Source organism: Lactuca sativa, chromosome 8, assembly GCF_002870075.4.
Source record: "Lactuca sativa cultivar Salinas chromosome 8, Lsat_Salinas_v11, whole genome shotgun sequence".
Lineage (NCBI taxonomy): Eukaryota > Viridiplantae > Streptophyta > Magnoliopsida > Asterales > Asteraceae > Lactuca > Lactuca sativa.
In genome coordinates, this window is record NC_056630.2 from 92,204,009 (window position 1) to 92,223,854 (window position 19,846).

Sequence of the window (19,846 nt, forward strand, 5' to 3'; positions counted from 1 at the left end):
CATAGAAGAGTTCACATCCCTTGTGGTGGATCTAAAGGGCCTACATACATCGTTATGTATGAGATCTAACAAACCTTCACCCTTTTCACAAGTACCAGTGAAGGGTAACTTGGTTATTTTTCCAAGTAAACAAGACTCGCACATATCATCGTCCCTAAGGTCGAATGACTCCAACACTCAATCCTTTTGGAGTTAGGCGACGCACTTCTTGTTGACATGTCCAAGACGACAATGCCTCAAGAATTCTTTGTCCAAACTATTAGAAGAATTGATATGTAACACATTATTTCCAAGTTATATACAACCATCACAGTTCCAAATATTCCATTACAGGGTAATGTTTCAAAGTAGAAAGTACCATTAAAGAAAGCATTAATAGAACCATTTTCATTATTAAATGAAAATCTAAAACCTGGTTTATACAAACCATGAATAGAAATAATGTTTCATGTCATTTCTGACGAGTAGCAAGAATTATTCAAATCTAAACTTAACCCACTACTAAGCACTAAAGAGTAAACTCCAATCTTGGTGACAGGCGACGCTTTCCTATTCCCCATGATCAAGTTTATCTTCCTATGCTCCACATCCCTACTTCTTCTTAGACCCTACAAATCAGAACAAATGTGAAAACCACATCCTATATCGAGGACCCAAGACATAGCATGTGATAAGTTATTATATTGAATAGTATAAATACCTACGAAGGTGGGATTTATTTTCCCATACTGGATATCTTGCAGATACTTCGGGCAGCTTCGTTTCCAATGACCTTTGTCCTGACAGTGGAAGCACTCTACATCCTTTAAGTTTGAAGAGGGAGCAGCTAGACCAGCTTTAGTTCCACTAGATGTCACAATTAGGAATTCTAATGCTTTGTAAACATTAAACAAGGATAACATTGTAACTAAAACTTGATAGCATGTATGATGCTTGTTCAATGACAACAAAATTCCATCAAACACTCTATAAAAACATTCAAATAGTCAACAAAAGGTTGGAAACCCTAAAAATCCCGGTTTAAGTCCATTATGGACTAGGATTTCCTTATTGGGCCTAATGGACCAATAAGCTTCTAATTTGACTATTTTGGGCTTATGACCCATAAATGGGCCCTAATTGGACTCACTTTCATAAAAACCTAACATTTTGGGCCATAATGGATCCAAAATGGATTGGTTTACTTTAATGGGCCTTGTTGGGCCATAGTTGAATTATGTAGCTTTTATGGACCATAAACCCATTCCTTTATACCATATTGGGCCGTGAACACTCACAAGAGCCCAATGGGCCGAAAATCATCATTGGGTTCCATAAATTCGAACTAAGATTAGAATAGGCCCAAACTATCTCATTATTATTCCTCTTAGCCCAAAAATCTCGGCCCAATATAAATATATATGTGTATATTTATGTGTTTAAAAAAAAGAGGGTTAATTTGCAATTGACACATCACAATTGCATGGTGGTTTTCCATGAAAATTAACCATTAAGCAAACCCTAAATCTCATACATCTAAGCATCAATCACATATTTACCTCTCTCTTTCCCTCTCTTCTTATCCTCTCGGCCAAGAGCCCCCAAACACACACACACACATCACAACAAACTCTCTCTAATTCTCTCAAGACTCATTCAATTTTTCATCCAAAATTCTCAAGACTTTTGCTTGTGCTTCAAGAGGTTTTCACAAGATAATCATCATTTCTTGGTAAGTCTTTACACCTCCAAGTTTTATAATTCCATTCTCTTGATAGATCACTCTTTTAAACAAAGTTTTGGTGGTTTTGCTTCCTAGAACTTCTTAAGGTCGGAATCCACTCAAGAAAGCTTGCTAGGACCAATATCTTCTTCATTTCTTTCTTCAAAACCATGAGCAACAAAGCAAGGTGACTTCATACCCCCTTTGTTTTCGATTTTTACTTGTTTTTGGGGGGAGAATACAAGTATTATGTGATGATCTATATGTGTTTGCATGCTATATGTGAATTCTTTAGTTTTTGGTTGTGATAATATGAAATATTTGTTATATTTCAAGATATATAATAAAAGGGTGAAAGAATCATGAACAAAAACATAATGAACAACATACACCATGGGTTTAAGGGTCTTTAAGTTTAAAAAGTGAATAACAAAACCAAAAGAACCTTTCAAGTGTCATTTTTGCAAAAATAACAAAGATTGGGTCGAAATTGTAATTTGTCGGTTTTATGCGGGTTATAAGTTGATTATTTTCATAAAAGCTGATTTTTATGAAAATAACACTTTTCAAAGGGTCAAAAACATAAATTTTAGTTTAATGGGCTTAAAAGTGGGCGTAATGGGTTTTGGGCCCAAAGTTGCGAAAAAATGAGAATTTGAGGGGCTGAATTGGAAAAATTAACAAACTATGGGTCTAAAATGTAAATAAACTTTTTCAGGGGGTAAAAATGAGTTTATTATAAAATTTGGACTAAAAATGAAAAGTTTTTGATTTTGGGGTCAAAATTGTAACACTTACGGAAATTGGGCCAAAAATGTAACTTTTTGCAAGTAAAGGCTGTAAATGACAAATGCATTAGTTTTGTACTGAAATTACTATTCAAATAAAGTTTTGGTGGAAAATTTCAATAAAAATGGTTTATGGACCAAAAATGTAAATTTTCATAAAAAGGGACTAAAACTGTCATTTTTATAGAAAAAGGTGTCATAATGGTAAATCTAAATGTTTTTGGACCAAATAAACGATTATAACTTTTAGGGTTAAAAATATCAAGTTTATAACACATAGTTTTAAAAATACATATACATATAATAAAAGCTTTGTTATAATTCAAACGTTAAAATGTTTCGTTATTGCAAATAAATATTTAACATACCATGAATACCAACAATATGAACTTAAACTCGATAAAACATAAGCGATTCAAAAGTTGGGCTCAAATACCTTCTATATGTGCTATTGGGCCTTTGTGGCCCAATATCATGTTGATTGGGCCCAATATATTCACATATGATTATTGGGCCTCCTGTGACCGAATTACATGCCTAAGGGACCCTCAATGGCTTTTACATGCTATTGGGCCTCAATGGCCCATTGGCATTGCTACTAAGGTCCAAATCAAACATATGCATGATGGGCCAACGTGTCCGTCTCATACTCAACAACCTATAATAACATACATGATTAGTGGGCCTCTGCTGTCCTCTTCTCTTCATCGGTTAGGCTAATCTCTATTATTCAAGTAAACATAAAATTAGGTTGATAAACAAGGTTATTCAAATTCAGCTGGATTTTTGTGGGAAATAACGAGTGACACTATTAAGTGTCAGTTGTAGTCTGTAGTTATAACCAGAGTCTCTTGGAGGGAGAGCGAGAGTTTGTGTATAGATCTGTATGGGGGTGACTCCCCCACACCAGAGTTGTTCGCTACAGTTAGACTCGGCCAGTCAAGGGTGACAAAATCTTAAATCTATTCCGGCATTCGCTAGAATGCCAAGACAGATGAACTAGTCATTATTATGCATGGTTATAACGACTCACATCGAGACCTAACACCATCTAAGTAATCAAGGGAAAACATATTCATTCGTTGTGTCGATACAATAACATAAAACTATCATACTATTTATATCGGAAAACATCGGGTTTTCCGTGGGAACAACATTATTCACTCCTATACACAACAACTATAATACGGTAATCAATTTTGAATAACAATCACTTCTACTTGTTTTTGAAATCACATACACATGCACTTAAGGGACCATCGCATCTTTTCGCAACAGTTTTTGTACAGAAAATATCAGATTTTCTGGGTTTTACAACGATACAAACAAGTTTTACATCAAACATGCTTATGAACTCACCAAAATTATATATGTTGACGTTTTCAAAATAACTTGTATTCTCAGGTAATAGATAAGCCAAGAACAATACCAAGTGTGTTAGGATGTTATGTTTGAAAAATTCTCAAACAATTTAGGTTACGGATGTGTAATGTTTAAACAATGTACTTGATGTGAACAGTGTCAGTTGTACTATGTAATGTTGGTGATGTATGTGTTGTTCATGTATATTCATTGTGATGATATTTCAATTCAAGTCACGCGAGCCCTCGGACGTTTCCGCCATCTGGTTCAGGGGTGTGACACTAGAAGATATATCATCATGAGACTTTCCTTTGTGGCTCTTAGAAGAAGCCTTACTCTTTTTTCCGTTTCCTTACCCAATAGCCAAGATAGGCGCAACCATAGTAGGAGTAGATGCAATAGATTTTCCTTCCAGACTACTATCAGCAGTCCTTAGTAGGCATTGAAGCTTTCTTAGAGTAACCTCCTCCTTGTTCATATGATAAGTCATACGAAACTGATCATAACAGGGAGGCAAGGAGTGTAGAATGATATCTATGGCCAGCTCCTCATCGAAGTTGACATTCAACTTCAGCAAGCGGTCCACATATCTTTGCCTTTTTTGCAAGAGGGCCGTGATGGACTCTCCATCCTTCATTTTGGTAGCGATCATCACAGCGATGATCTCATACCTTTATTTCCTAGCACTTTAATGGTACATTTCCATCAAATCTTGGTACATTTCGCATGGATAGTAGTCCTCGTAGGACTTTTGGAGTTCAATAGTCATTGCTGCGAGCATGATGCAATGAACTTTCGTAGCTTCTCTCTCATGGGTTTCATATGCAACAATTTCCTCGGGAGTGGCAGTGTTTGTGTTAAGCTCCTTCAACTCCTTGTCAAGAACATACTCTTTGTCCTCGTAGCGAGTGACCATGCGAATGTTGCGAATCCAATCGTTAAAATTGGATCCATCGAAGATCTCCCTCCCACACAAGCTCATGAGTGAGAATGATCCGGAAGGGGTCGAGCCAGAAGCATTGTTCTTTTGAGTAAACATCTAAAATAGAAAAGGAACAAAGTTTAGATTAGATAATAATCCACAATTAAACACCCAAATGAGAAATTAGGGCTAGGACCCAACACAATTATTTGCAATTCAGAAGATGGATTTCGTAATCTAATTGCAAATAATTTAAAGGTAAGTAAATGACGATTTACGAATTTTCACCATGAAAAAAGAAAAGAATTTTAAGTTTTAAATGAATTGAAATTCCTAGATTCTTTTGAGATTCATTGAACTTTTCAATGGCATGTTTAAATCTCGATTATGCCCTTCAAGTTTGTGACTGGGATACCGAGGATCACAAACAAGGTGTGAATAACCATGCGAATGTACTTGGTACTCTCGATGTCACTTACCACCCATGCTAGTCCCAAATTAGTGTGTCGGTTAACCACATACGCTCCACTAACGACTTGGCAAGGTGCAAAGTGTAATTTCATGTAATAGCATACATTCACATTTTTCCTAAAGTAACTAAGATTATGAATTTATAAAAACATTTAGTTACTTTATATAATCATTATACTTATTACTAAGGAATTAGTTGTCATATCCTACTCGTTCGGCTAACAACCCTCCACCAATTAAGAAGCGGTGGGTGGGAGTGGACACCCGTTAAACCACCATTTTATAGGCAGTAACCTTATACCCCCCCCCCCCCCCTTATAGACCGACTTCATGAATGAGGTCTACGAACGGTAAGACTGACTCGTCTTATACATATATATATATATATATATATATATATATATATATATATATATATATATATATATATATTAATCTTATAATATTATAATAGTATAATGGTTGAATTTTAAACATGTAAAATTCTAGGGTTTTTTAGAATTTAAATATTTCAAAATTAAAACTATTAATCAAAAATTTAAATTCCAAAACTTGAGGGAAAGTCTTGAAACTTTTAAAAACCTTCTAGATCAAATTGCAAATAATTTAATTAATCAAATAATTTGTGATTATCTAAATTCGACATAATTCAATTTATGGCAAGATAATTCATATTAAATAATACAAATAATTTATTTTATCTTATAAACAAGTAAATATATTATTATTTAACAATTATCTTATAATTGGATGTGGATAATCAATACAATATTGAAAAAAATCGGATTTCATCGGTTAAAAACATTTATGGTAATTATCTCAACCCAATTCTAGTCAAAATCCCAAAAAATCTGCTAACAGACGAGACGACTCGCCGAGTCACAGAATGGACATGTCGAGAAGCCCTAACTCATCGAGTTCATCAGTGGACTCGACGAGTTCATCAGGCAGATGCAGAATTTTCGACTTTTTCAGCTTCAATAATTTAGCTATGCATCAAATACAATAGAAAAACAACCAGGTCCTCATACCACTGTTGGGTTTTGAGCAAAACATCAATCCTGTGGTGCACAAGCAAACCCTAAAGCTTTGGATCTAGGTTTTTCTAATTGTACATGCAATAATCATCCAAAGCTTTTAAACCCTAAATCTAGCATACGAAAATCAAAATCAACATAAATAACAAGTAAGAATGTTAACTTTCAATTGAAGCTTGAAGATGCTTGCCTTGAGAGCTTAGTATCACAAATGTAGTACCTCTAACTGATCACAAACACCGAAAGCAATTGGAGAATGTTAGAGACAGAGGAGGGATGATTTCGGTTCTAGGGATCCTTCTAGGGTTTCTTATAGCCGAATATATGATGACAAAGGGGTCTTTATATAGGTTAGGGATTAGGGTTTCAGTCAAATACCTAATCTGGTTGCTTAAGGTCTAAGCAGCCCATAGGAATCTTCTAGAACCCTAGCCTTAGATGAAATCCTTAAGGGCTCCCATAAGATTTCGTCCGCCTCTTACCCAAGAGGTCCTCAACCCATTATTGCAAATATCACATAATTACAATACCAACCCCTTAATTCAACTAACTTCTTTTGACCATAAAATTAATTCTTGACCAATGTTAATTAAATAATACGATTTCTCTTTTAATATACTATTCATATAATATATTAATAAATCACTTATATCCTCTTTCTCCATTATTCTTCCTGTCAAGTTGCTTTGGTGAAGGCAACCCAAAAGGCCCATGCTACAATCAGGTCAAGTACATACCAAATATAGTTATGGGCTTAGAAACCTAATCCAACATACATGTTCTCACAACGAATAGCTGGAGTCATTTATTCTTAATGACTAACATTTAGGGTAATATCATGAATCATAGAAAATACTTTGCTTCTTTAATAATTTTTAGTATAGAATTTCTAAAAAGTTTAGCTAAAATAGAAGTTAGCTCGTTTTCAAATTTTGTACCTATATAATTGTAAAGTTCAAAATTTTAAACCAAAATTTCTTTTTAAAAGCTTGAGTAACACAACCATTTTTTCATAAAGATGAAGCACCAATTTGTTTCAACCACAAAATACCATAATATGTGAAAAATGAGTATCATAATATCAAAAGTGGCAGAAAGTCTGACATCATAAACAAATAAGATGTGTATGCGTCACAGTTAGGCTGTAGCCTTCCCACTGCCAAAAGTACAACCTGAGAAGATCCTGAATTTGAAACTTTCTACACCCAAAATATTCACTTAAATGAAGGTATTCGTGCTTGGATGACGGCTCAAAATCAGCCTCATGAAAAATATTCTGCTCTTTCCTAGAGACACGGGTTCAAATATCCATGGATTCACTGTTTCCTTACTGACTTCATATAATTCAGAAAACACCAATTTTCTCGAATCTTCTTGTTCATTTCTCTCATCAAAAGGTGGAACCTTCTTTTATACCATAGATTGGTGTAGATACACAGCCCAACCCATTATTCTTTTCTATTTGTTATTTTTTATTACTATTACCAAATCAAATGACGTAAGCATAAAACTTAGTGAGTTCCCTAAAATACTACAAGCATCACAAGTAACTATACATATCAACATCATGTGTATTTGATTCACTACCTCTCCGATCATGTCATCACCCTAACCATGCATATTTAACTCACGACATCTATGGTTTTGTCATTATCCCAACTACGATTGTTTGAATCACGACCTCTCTTCCCTATTCATCATCCCAAGAAAGCACGTAAACATACAAGAAAACAAGCAAGACCCTAATGATCTAGGTTAGCATATGATCATGTCATAGTATAACACAAACATCCATCACACTAACTATCCAATTATAACGTCAGTAATATGATGAGAAAACTCATCGAAATGAAACAACTGAAATCCCAACTACTCGAAGTCATGCAATATCAGCTACACGAAACACCTAAACACTGTAAAAAAAAAGTCATTTAATGTCACACAGAAAGTGTCATTAAATACATTAAGAAGTGCCACTAAATGTCTCAAAGATAATTATCTGCACAAATAAAAAAGTGTCACTAGAAACGCTCCCAATAAATCCCTTTAGTGACACTTTTCAGTTTTGTCGTTGCAGTTTTTAGGGGTTTGGTGTTACTTTTTTATTTGCCATCGTAGACAAAAACTATTTTGTGGCACATAATTTGTGCCACTAAAAAATCATGAAATTCAAATATTGATCCCCCTTTTAGTGGCACATTTTTATTTGCCACAATACAATAAAATATTTTGTGGCATATATTTTTAACCGCTAATTACACATTTTCCAGAATTCATGCTACTTAAAGCAACACATAAAAAAACTAATTTAATTGTAGTCCGTTGAAAATAATAATAATAGTTTCATTGATTATATTTTGAATTCTTTTAAACAATAGTCTATGCAAATGTCAAATAAGTCTAAAGTTGCACATGATGCATCATCACTCACTGATCCAACCCAAAACTATAAGGCAATACTGTTAGGTGCAATTTGTGCACCTTTTTGCACGCCTTTTAGTCCCTTTCATGCATATATTTAGCACAATTGCTCTTCCTTTTTCTTGCATTTCATCATATTCATGTTAGTCTCTTGAACAACCTTATTTGCACACTTTTATGTATTTTTCAGGTAAACCGGAGGTTGGAACGCGCTTTGGGAAGTACCGAGAAGCATTGGTGAAGATTTCGGGATGATCGGGCGAAGAACAAAAAAGTTGGAAAAATCAAGTTTGGAATTGGAATCAGAGAGGTACACTGGGGCGTGTTGAATTTACACTGAAAAGTGGGCATGGGGCGTGTTTGACCAAAATGGGAGCTGTTGACCATGCTGAACACGGGGCGTGTCAGTTTAGTGCAAATCAACACGGGGCGTGTTGCTGAACACGACCCGTGTCAGTTTAGTGTAAATCAACACGGGGCGTGTTGCTGAACACGACCCATGTCAGTTTAGCCTATTTTAACACGGGCCGTGTTCGACCCAAAAACCAACTTTTGGCAGTTTTTCCTATCTTTCATATTACGGGTTAAGGGTCATTTTTACACACACACAACATATCAGAGCACCATTGGAGAGGAGAATTCGAAGGTTTTTGCAAGGGTTTGTCCGTCAATCATTTGGAAACATTAATTCTTGTTTTTGTAAGTTGTAATTACACTTAATTTCATCTTTTAGACTTGTGATCTTGTTCTAGCCATGTGTGGCTAGAAACCTAGTTTCTCCAATTTCATGTTTTGACTTCTTGGTAGTGACTTCAATCATATGACATGATGTTTGTGTTGGATTAGTGTCTAAGTCCATAACTATTTTGGTATGTACTTGACTCGATGGTGCATGGTCCTTTTGGGTTGCCTTCACCAAAGCAACTTCATAGGATGAATTATGGAGAGAAAGGATTAAATATGGTTTATTAATATATTATGAGAATAATATATTAAAGGTGAAATCATATTGTTTAATTAATATTAGTCAATAATTAATTGGTAATTAGTTTTGTGACTAAAAGAGATTAATTAAACTTAAGGGACGGGAATTGTAATTATAAGATAATTGTAATTTGGGCTATGGATTGTCTTAAATTAAGGAGTGGACGAATTCTATGGGGAAGCCCATAAGGAAATCGTCCAAGGCCTTAACTAAAGGAGTTTATGGGTTGCTTAGGGCTTAAGCATCCAAATTAGGGTTTCCTTGTTAGATAACCCTAATAGCCTCACTATATATAGATCCCTACAGGACCAAAAACGTGGAGAAGCAACCTTCTAGGGTTTCACATGTTTTTGGGCAGCCTCCATCCTCTCTCCTCTTCATCCTCTTGCTTATGGTGTTTGTGAACCATTAGAGGAGTGACATTTGTGACTCTAAGCTTTCTAAAGTCAATACAAGGAGGAATTGGATTGTTATTGCTACATAACAATCAAGGTAATATCTTAAACCCATTCTCATGTTAATATGATTACTTGAATGCTAGAATTAGGGTTTATAGTCTTGGATAACTTGCATGTTTAATAGAGAGACCTAGATCCAAGCATTAGGGTTTGTATGAGCACATAGGATGTCTTATGACCAAAACCCATCAGTGGTATCAGAGCCTAGACTGGTTTCTATTGTATTGATGCATTATATGTTTAAAAATTTCAATGTTTTGGTTTCTGGAGGCTGGACTCGCCGAGTCCATAGTTGAACTCGCCGAGTCCATGCTGACTCGACGAGTCCATGCTTGACTCGACGAGTCAACTCGTCAGATGGAGCAAACTCTGGGATTTCTTGCTGTTTTTGCTTAAGGATAATTGCCTTATCATATTAGATCAATATAAATCCGATTTTATGATATATTTAACTATATTCTTGATCTAATTAAAGATATTTATTAATTAATAAAATATTTGTTTCCTTATGTGATAATTGATTAATTATTTTGATTAAATTGGTAAATTGTTTTGCAAGAAATCATTAAATAAATCAAATTTGGATAATTATGTGATAAAATGTTAATTTAGATTATTTGTTATTTGATCCTTGTGCCTTGAAAAGTTTCATATTTTCCCATTTAGGTTTTATAGTTTAAATTTGAACCCAAAAAGTTTTGTTGTTTTGAAATTTAAATACTTAAAACCCTAATGTTTTGAAAAAGGTTTCAAAACTTGCCCTAAAGTTTTGGAATTTAAAAGTTGATTAAAAGTTTAATTTAGGAATGTTAAATTCTAAAACCCTAGTATTGTTTTTGAAAAGTTCAAATCATACCCTTATGGTTTTATTAATTACTTAAGGAGTATAATTAAAAGAAGTTTAATAAATCCATAGAAGTTTAGGTTTACAATTTAATTGAATTAAAAGTATGATTATTAAATTTGACCACCTAGTATTTTAAAAGTGTAAAATACACCCTATACTATATATAACATTAAAAGTCTAACATTATATATATATATATATATATATATATATATATATATATATATATATATATATATATATATATATATATATATATGTGTGTGTGTGTGTGTGTGTGTGTATGTGTAAAAGTCAGTCTTACTGTTACTAGGCCTCATTCACGAAGCTGTTCTATAAGGGGTGTTTAAGGATATTGCCTATAAAATGGCGATTGAATGGGTATCCACTCTTACCCACCGCACTCTTGACTAGTGGACGGTCGTTAGCCGAACGGGTAGGATAGGACAAAACCTTCCATTATAAGTATAATGATATACAAAAGTAACTAAATGTTTTACAAATTCCCAATCTTAGTTACTTAGGAAAAAGTGAATTGATGCAATTCCATGAAATTACACTTTGTGCCCTTGCGAAGACGTTACTGGAGCGTGTGTGGTTTACCGGCACACTAAATGGTTCTAAGCAAAGGTAGCAAAGGGTGACTCAATGTTTGTCATAGTTCGGTGGAGCGTGTGTGGTTTATCGACACATCGAATAGGTGACTATAACATGTGGGGACACCATGTAAGTTTGCATGGTTATTCACACCCGCTTTGTGATCCTCGGCATCCCAGTCAAAAACGAGAGGGGCATATCGAGATTTAAACATGCCATTGAAATGTTCAATGAATCTCATAGGATCTAGGAGTTTTCATAGATTTAAAACTTAAATTTTTTTTTCGTTTTTCATGGTGGAAATTAGTGAATCGTCATTCACTTGCCTTCAAATGTTTTTCAATTTGGGTTACGGCATCCCTCTCCCGAGTTGTAGAATATTGTGTTGGGTCCTAGCCTTATTATCTCATTTGGGTGATTTACTAAGGACTCAATCAATCAACTAACTTGAATTCGATTTTCTCCCGTTTTGTAGATGTCAAAGTTCGACAACTATGGTCTTCCCAAATCCCGTGGAACAAGCATTCCACATGAAGATGATATTCCACGATTCGATCGAGGAATAAGAGATCATGCTTCACTACCTCCACCTCCTCCAATTATTCTCCCTAACCCACAAGTTCAAAGGCTTGAAAAGTTCAAGATCACTCAAGCCCTTTTGGCAAGTAAACATAAAGAAGGAAAGTCGGTGTGTGCACACGTCCTAGGGATGAAGTCACACATTGATAGGTTAAGAATGTTGGGATCCGTTGTCTGTGAGGAAATAGTTGTTGATTGGGTTCTTCAATCACTTCCTAACTCATATAGTGAGTTTTTAAGAGAGTACTATATGATGAACCGCGACGTGACCCTTATAGATCTCACCTATATGCTTATTGCTGCTGAATCAGCAATGGTTTGGCGCAATAGAAAAGCAAAGTTGATTGGTGAATCTGCCTTCAAGACCTCTATGGATATAGACAATCGCAATGAAAGTCTTGCTATGATCAAAAAGTTTGATCGTAATAGAAAAGCAATGTCTGAAGTAGTTCCATGTCCTATTCCAAAAGAGTCAATCTGCTTTTATTGCCAAGAGAAAGGGCATTGGAGACGAAGCTGCCCCATTTACCTAAGAGATCTAAAATATGGGAGAGTCGAAACGTATGGCTCTAATATAGGTAAAATCCATTAACTAACTCTTTTAAGCTTCTATTCTAGATTCTTAATACATAATGTGATAAGATTATAATTGATGTTTTGTAGGATCGAAGAAAAGAAAAGAAGCTTAAGGGAAGAAGTGAGCAGAATCTAACCGTGAAGGAATGGATTTCAATCGCATTACTTGAAGATTAGATTCTTGACCTGCTACTTAGAGTTAGAATTAGATTGTTAAGAAAGATGTATTAGCATAGTTTTTCAATGAATTGCATTGTAAGGACAAATTTTTCCGCAATAAAATAAATTTTGATTTTATATTATTTATTTATCCTTACAATGGCATGTATGAAAAAATTGATGATAAAATGTTTCTATTATTAGCAATAATGGATTTGGTTCTTATTATGTTATTTGTGGAAATGTCGAAGAATTTACCGAATAAAGAAAGTTTCTCATCACCCAAGTTTCAATTGGACAGAAACTTGGAATCATGCAACTTGGTTGCACCATGAATGAGAAACTTCATATTCGGAAATTAGACTAATTCATTGACAAAGTGTCAAGTGAAAGACTTGGAGATCGAATACACAAAGTTGCGTGTTGATCAAGTCCACCATAAGAGTGACAAAGATGTTCGTCATGATTTACTAAAGGTTTAGTAAATATGATTATACTTACAAGAATAAGTGTAATTCTGAATTGATTGAAAAAGTTTAAATCAATAGCAGAACGAATAAAAAGAATCAATTAGGCAGAAAGATAAAAGGTTCTCCATTCTAAGAAGAAAGGGAGAGTACCTTTTATGCTTTATGATAGGTCTTAATGATTAAGAACCATATCTCAATTGATCCTCTAAGTGAGTCTTAGTACAATTGTATGTTCAAGAAGAGGAATCAAGGATTGAAGAAATGGTTAAATCAAGAAGTCAATCATACTTCGTTCCAAAACAAGTCTTAAAGTTAAGATTGTGACATTAAGTGATAAGTATTAAGAAGGTTTATAACATTCATCAAATGTGGAGAGTTGTGATGTCTTGGATAAGACAAAGACCAACTAGGACCAATTTATGAAGAGTTTTGATAAAAGCTACACTAACTCTTGAATATTTGTTTGTCAATAAATGTTTTGACAAGAGAATCTTATATGTCAAGGAGACAATGGGAGTCTTAATGGTCTTGAAAGGTTTCAAGAACAAATCAAATAAACCTTATCAATCATCACTAGCACACGATTTGAGGTTTACAACCTATCGTGTTGACATTATTTTGTTTCTGTGCCAATCCAATCGAGTTAATTATGCATGTGAGTCCTATGAGTTCTCATTTTGAACGCATAAAAGGCAAGGCACCTTGATCAATGAAAGGTACATTGATAGGAAAAGGTGAGTTGTTTAACTACTTGGAAGACATGGTGGGCAGCTGTGCTACCATAAGGCAAGAAATCGAGATTAAGAAAGTTCGATCCATATGAGTTTGAATTTGTCGTAAACTTTGGTTTTGACAAATTCACATGGATAGGAACACATACACCGTTTAAATCTAAGTTTCATAAGATTTCCTCCTTCATGAAAATGATTGTGAGGAAATGCTTTCACTAAGAAAGATTTTAAGAAGATAGTGATTGTAAAATTGCATTCTCGAATTCGATCATGGTTACGGTATCCCTTTCCATGATTTGAATTGTGAGGTTTGGCAATTAGTCTTAATTGTTTAGACACACATATGCACTATCTAAGGAAAAGGTGCATAAGTTCAAGAAGCCTTGATAAAAGATTATCAAAACACTAAGTATTATAAACATGAACTTAAGAAATTCAATAAGCATTGTTTTTTCTGAAAGTTAAGTTGTTTCTGAATACATGTCAAAGCTAGTGGGAGCATAAGTGTTATGTTTATAGTAATCATCATGATAGTGTGAGCATAAAAGTTATGATTGTATGATTATTAAGGCACGTATTGCAAGTTGGCAATATTAATTATAGAAAACAAGAGTTATACCTTGCAAAGTCGTAAGGGTTGTAAAGTTGTTTTGCTATAATTAAGGGAGAGAATATTATGCTTCATTTCAAATCTAAAGGATTAGGTTGAGAAATGTTAATAAATTTAGTCAAGGGTACATAGTGTGTTCTTAAAATTTCGATTATGATTACGGCATTCCTCTTCACAATTCGAATTTTGAGAACATAGCAAATAAAACATTATGTGTCGTGTCCCATACGCTTCGGGTATAGGATTGATTGAAAATGATTTAATGGTTGACCATTCTAAAATTTTCCAAATGTCGAGCGCATTATAGGGAAAAGGGACTAGAATTGGTTTTGACTAAAATAATTAAACAACTACCAAAGGACAATCCAAAGTTTGACGAGGATTGGTCGCTTCTAAGTAGTTGGAAGCATGGTATTGGATGGACCATATCAACATTATTACGAATAGAAAAGATTCTATTAAGAATGAGTTGTCATATGGAAATTATGGAAATGTTTCCATATTAGATGGACCATATCGACATCATTACGAATAGATAAGATTCTATTAAGAATGAGTTGTCATATGGAAAATATGGAAGCGTGTCCATATTGGGAATTGAATATTGAAAATCTATGTCTAGATTAGAAACTTTTATGCAAAAGGATGTTCAAAGGAATGTACTTTGAGTGAGAGACATCATATCTGAGGAATTGTCTTGTAACAATCTCCGATAGAGAACTTTGTAATATCATTGGCAATAGTTTCTGTGACGTTGGTGCAGTGACATTACAAAAGGATCATTGCATAAAGTGTTAGAATCTAGCATATTCTATAAGTGACAAGTATTTGATATTCTCACACTTATGAAAAAGGATTTGGAGTTGTGAAATGAGAATGATTGGAAATGTGTGCAATTTGATCTATTTCACAAAAGTAAGAACCATAGGTAAACATTGTGTGCATGCTAAGAGCATGGGACTAGTGTAATAATTCAAGTAAGAAGTTGATTACCCGAAATGACAAATAATGAGTAATCGATATGGTGATAAATAAAAGGAGTTTTATTTATACTCAAAGGTTGAGGCCATATGGGATTAGTATTATTCTTGTGTTTCACATTTGCATGTTTTGACTTCCAGAATAATTGAATTTATTAAGAATAATCGAATTTTTCGAACGGGCCACAGTCGTTCATATGTTGGAAGTAAGTATGAATGAAGACTGTCGTGAATTGGTGTGTGGATTGTCTAAATAGCATTAGACATAAGCAAATGTTTGCTGCAACGTTCATGAGTGCTTATGAATATGAATTTGAGCATTGGATTAAAACCACGCTCACTTGGATCACTCCATGAATTGTATCACGAGTGATTGGTGAGACGATAACATCTTATATTCTTGAAACCGAGATGTGTGATTTGTATCTTGCAAATCGGTTGCACATTGATAATATGTGAACGCACTAGTAACTTGGTGTTATAAAACATATTGTTGTGTGTGATTCGGTGAGTGAGTGCAAGCGAGCATTGTATCAAAGTTTATCCGTTCCATTTATCCAAAGTAGGATAAAAGCGATATCTTTGGGCCCCTCGATGATTTTGTGATGACAAATGTAAATGCTCGGCCAGGCTAGGGCTAATTTGACTTGTTCAATTAGTCAGTCGTCATAAATCAGGAATCGACATATAGTACAAAGAGAATGATTTGAAATCATATCTCATATGATATCTAGAATGGAGGTATATATGATCCCTTATCTAAGGACACGCGTATCTGATAGGATCAGAGTTGACAGCGGCTTTGGAAAGCTACGAGTGCAGATCAGGATCTGAAATCATACGCATAATAGTTATTAGACTTATCCAAGTGGGAGACTGTTGGATTAGTGACTAGGTCCATAACTATTTTGGTATGTACTTGACCCGATGGTGCATGGTCCTTTTGGGTTGCCTTCACCAAAGCAACTTGATAGGATGAATTATGGAGAGAAAGGATTAAATATGGTTTATTAATATATTATGAGAATAATATATTAAAGGAGAAATCATATTGTTTAATTAATATTAGTCAATAATTAATTGGTAATTAGTTTTGTGACTAAAAGAGATTAATTAAACTTAAGGGACTGGAATTATAATTATAAGATAATTGTAATTTGGGCTATGGATTGTCTTAAATTAAGGAGTGGACGAATTCTATGGGGAAGCCCATAAGGAAATCGTCCAAGGCCTTAATTAAAGGAGTCTATGGGTTGCTTAGGGCTTAAGCATCCAAATTAGGGTTTCCTTGTTAGATAACCCTAATAGCCTCACTATATATAGATCCCTAAAGGACCAAAAATGTGGAGAAGCAACCTTCTAGGGTTTCACATGTTTTTGGGCAGCCTCGATCCTCTTTCCTCTTCATCCTCTTGCTTATGGTGTTTGTGAACCATTAGAGGAGTGACATTTGTGACTCTAAGCTTTCTAAAGTCAATACAAGGAGGAATTGGATTGTTATTTCTACATAACAATCAAGGTAATATCTTAAACCCATTCTCATGTTAATATGATTACTTGAATGCTAGAATTAGGGTTTATAGTCTTGGATAACTTGCATGTTCAATAGAGAGACCTAGATCCAAGCATTAGGGTTTGTATGAGCACATAGGATGTCTTATGACCAAAACCCAACAGTTTGTTCTTAATTTCTATCTAATGAATTTGATTTTGCTTCAATCGAATGTTTGATTCTAATTGTGATTCTTACTGGCCATTTGAATTAGGGTTAGGTCATTCAAGTTATCTCTTTTACAAAATCTGTAATCGTTTTGTGAAATTGAACAAGTAACAAACATTAAATTGATCTCTATTGAATGAATTTAGTGTAAATCTTATTCATACACTTTTACACTCCCGAGCTTATGAGGAGTATTGGGTATTGTTGGGAACATTCACATAAAGCTTCATGCAATCTTATAATCTAATTCTAAGAGCTTGTTTAGATTAGGTTAGTAAGGTTAGGGTTAATCAAAGAGCTTGTTTTGGTTAATTAATGTGGTGAATGGGAAGTGTTAGAGCTTGTTAACACTTTCGAGTACCAACTTAGATAGAATTAAACAAATATCATGTTATCTTGGAATCATATTGCTAAGTTGTCTTACATGAGGTTGGAGTCCTTACCTTTTCTGGATTTAATTGACTCTTTTAGTTGATTACTTGTGTTTTTAAGTGTTTGTTTTAATTATTTTTTCCTAAACCCCCCTCTTTACTGTTGGTGACCATAGTACCTTGCGCAAAGAGGTATAGACTAATTATCCCGTGTCTCTGTGGATCGACCCTGCTTGCCTTGTACTACCTTTTAGTTCAATATAGTGGGATTCTTTTGGAGTATATCGTACCCCATTATTTTTTGGGTTTGACACGCCTAACAAATACAATCAACAAAGGCAAATTCATATGTAGTTGAATCATCATCAAGCCTTCTTATACCCCCTACACAAATGTAATTATTAATGAATATGGTTTTATTTAAATAATAGTAATATATTTGCAATGACAACAAAGCTTATATAACTAAAAAGTATATACCTCCTCTACAGCAAGAAGATGTACAACTTAAGGCCTAATGTTGCCATTGATCAAGGTTGATAGTGTAAGGATACTTACTAATTTTCTTTGAATTACATATAAGCACTAAGGAACATAATATTTAAATAAATAGTAACACGTTATCTACAAATGACATAATATGACCCTTAATATAGCATAAATGTAAATGCATTAAAGTCACAAAACTTACAGCAATAGACCCTCTCGATTTTGCTTGCTCGTTCTGATGTTTCCAATTGCTCCACTCTCATAACTTTGTATCTTCAAATTTTATGTAAAATTGGTGAATAATCATTTAATGATAATCTAGGAACTTGTACCAAATAAAAAATGAAAATATTTGAGCATTTTAGTAACTTACGCATGAGCAAATAGCTTTTCAACTGCATTATCGATGATACAAACTTACACAAATGTAAAAAAAAATAGAAGATAACTCGTTGTTGGCCAAAATACTAATATAGAGTTATTAATCATGAGATCTACTTGCCCTGTCAAAGTGGGGTAGGTGGAAAATGTTTGATTTGTGTCTAAGCCCATAACTATATTTGGTATGTACTTGACCCGGTTGTAGCATGGTCCTTTTGGGTTGCCTTCACCAAAGCAACTTGACTAGATGAATAATAGAGAAATTGGTTATTATGGTTTACTAATATATTATACGAATAATATATTAAAGGAGAAATCATATTTATTTAATTATCATTGGTCAAGAATTAATTTAGAATTAATTTTGTGGTTAAAAGAGGTTAATTGAATGAAGGGGACAAAACTTGTAAGTATTGGATAATTGCATTGTGGGCTGAGGAAACACTAAAGATAGGGAGTGGACGAAATCCTTATGGATAGCCCATAAGATTCGTCTAGGGGCTTAGTTTTGGAATGTTCTTGTGGGCTGCTTAGAGCCTAAGCAACCAGATGACGACTATGACTGAAACCCTAATTCCTCACCTATATAAGGAACCTTTGGCTTCATATTTTCGGCTACACTAACCCTAAAGGATTCCTTGGAGCCAAAAATTACCTTCCCCTCTCTCTCTTGCATTCTCAGATTGCTTTGGTGTTTGTGATCTATTAGAGGCACAACATTTGAGGTGCTAAGGTTCTCAAAACCTCAAGATCTTCAAGCAACAATCAAAGGTAACATTCTTACTAGTTTATTAATGTTGATTTCGATTTTTGTTGTATGCTAGACTAGGGTTTGCAAGTCTTGGACAATTGTTTCCTGTACAAATAGAAAAATTAGATCCAAGCATTAGGGTTTGCATGGACACCATAGGAATGTTGTTTTGCTCATAACCCAACAGTGGTATCAGAGCCTAGATCGTTTCTCTTTTATATTTGATGCATAGATAATTTGTTCAAGCTCAAAAATCGAAAAATCCAGCCTCTAACTGATGGAATTGTTGAGTCACCAGATGTACTCGACGAGTTAGGGCTACTCGACGAGTCCTGTTCTGTGACTCGCCGAGTCGGCTCATCTGGTGGCTGATTTTTTAGGATTTTGACCAAAATTCAATTGGGATAATCACCAAAAATGTTTTTGACTGATAAAAGTC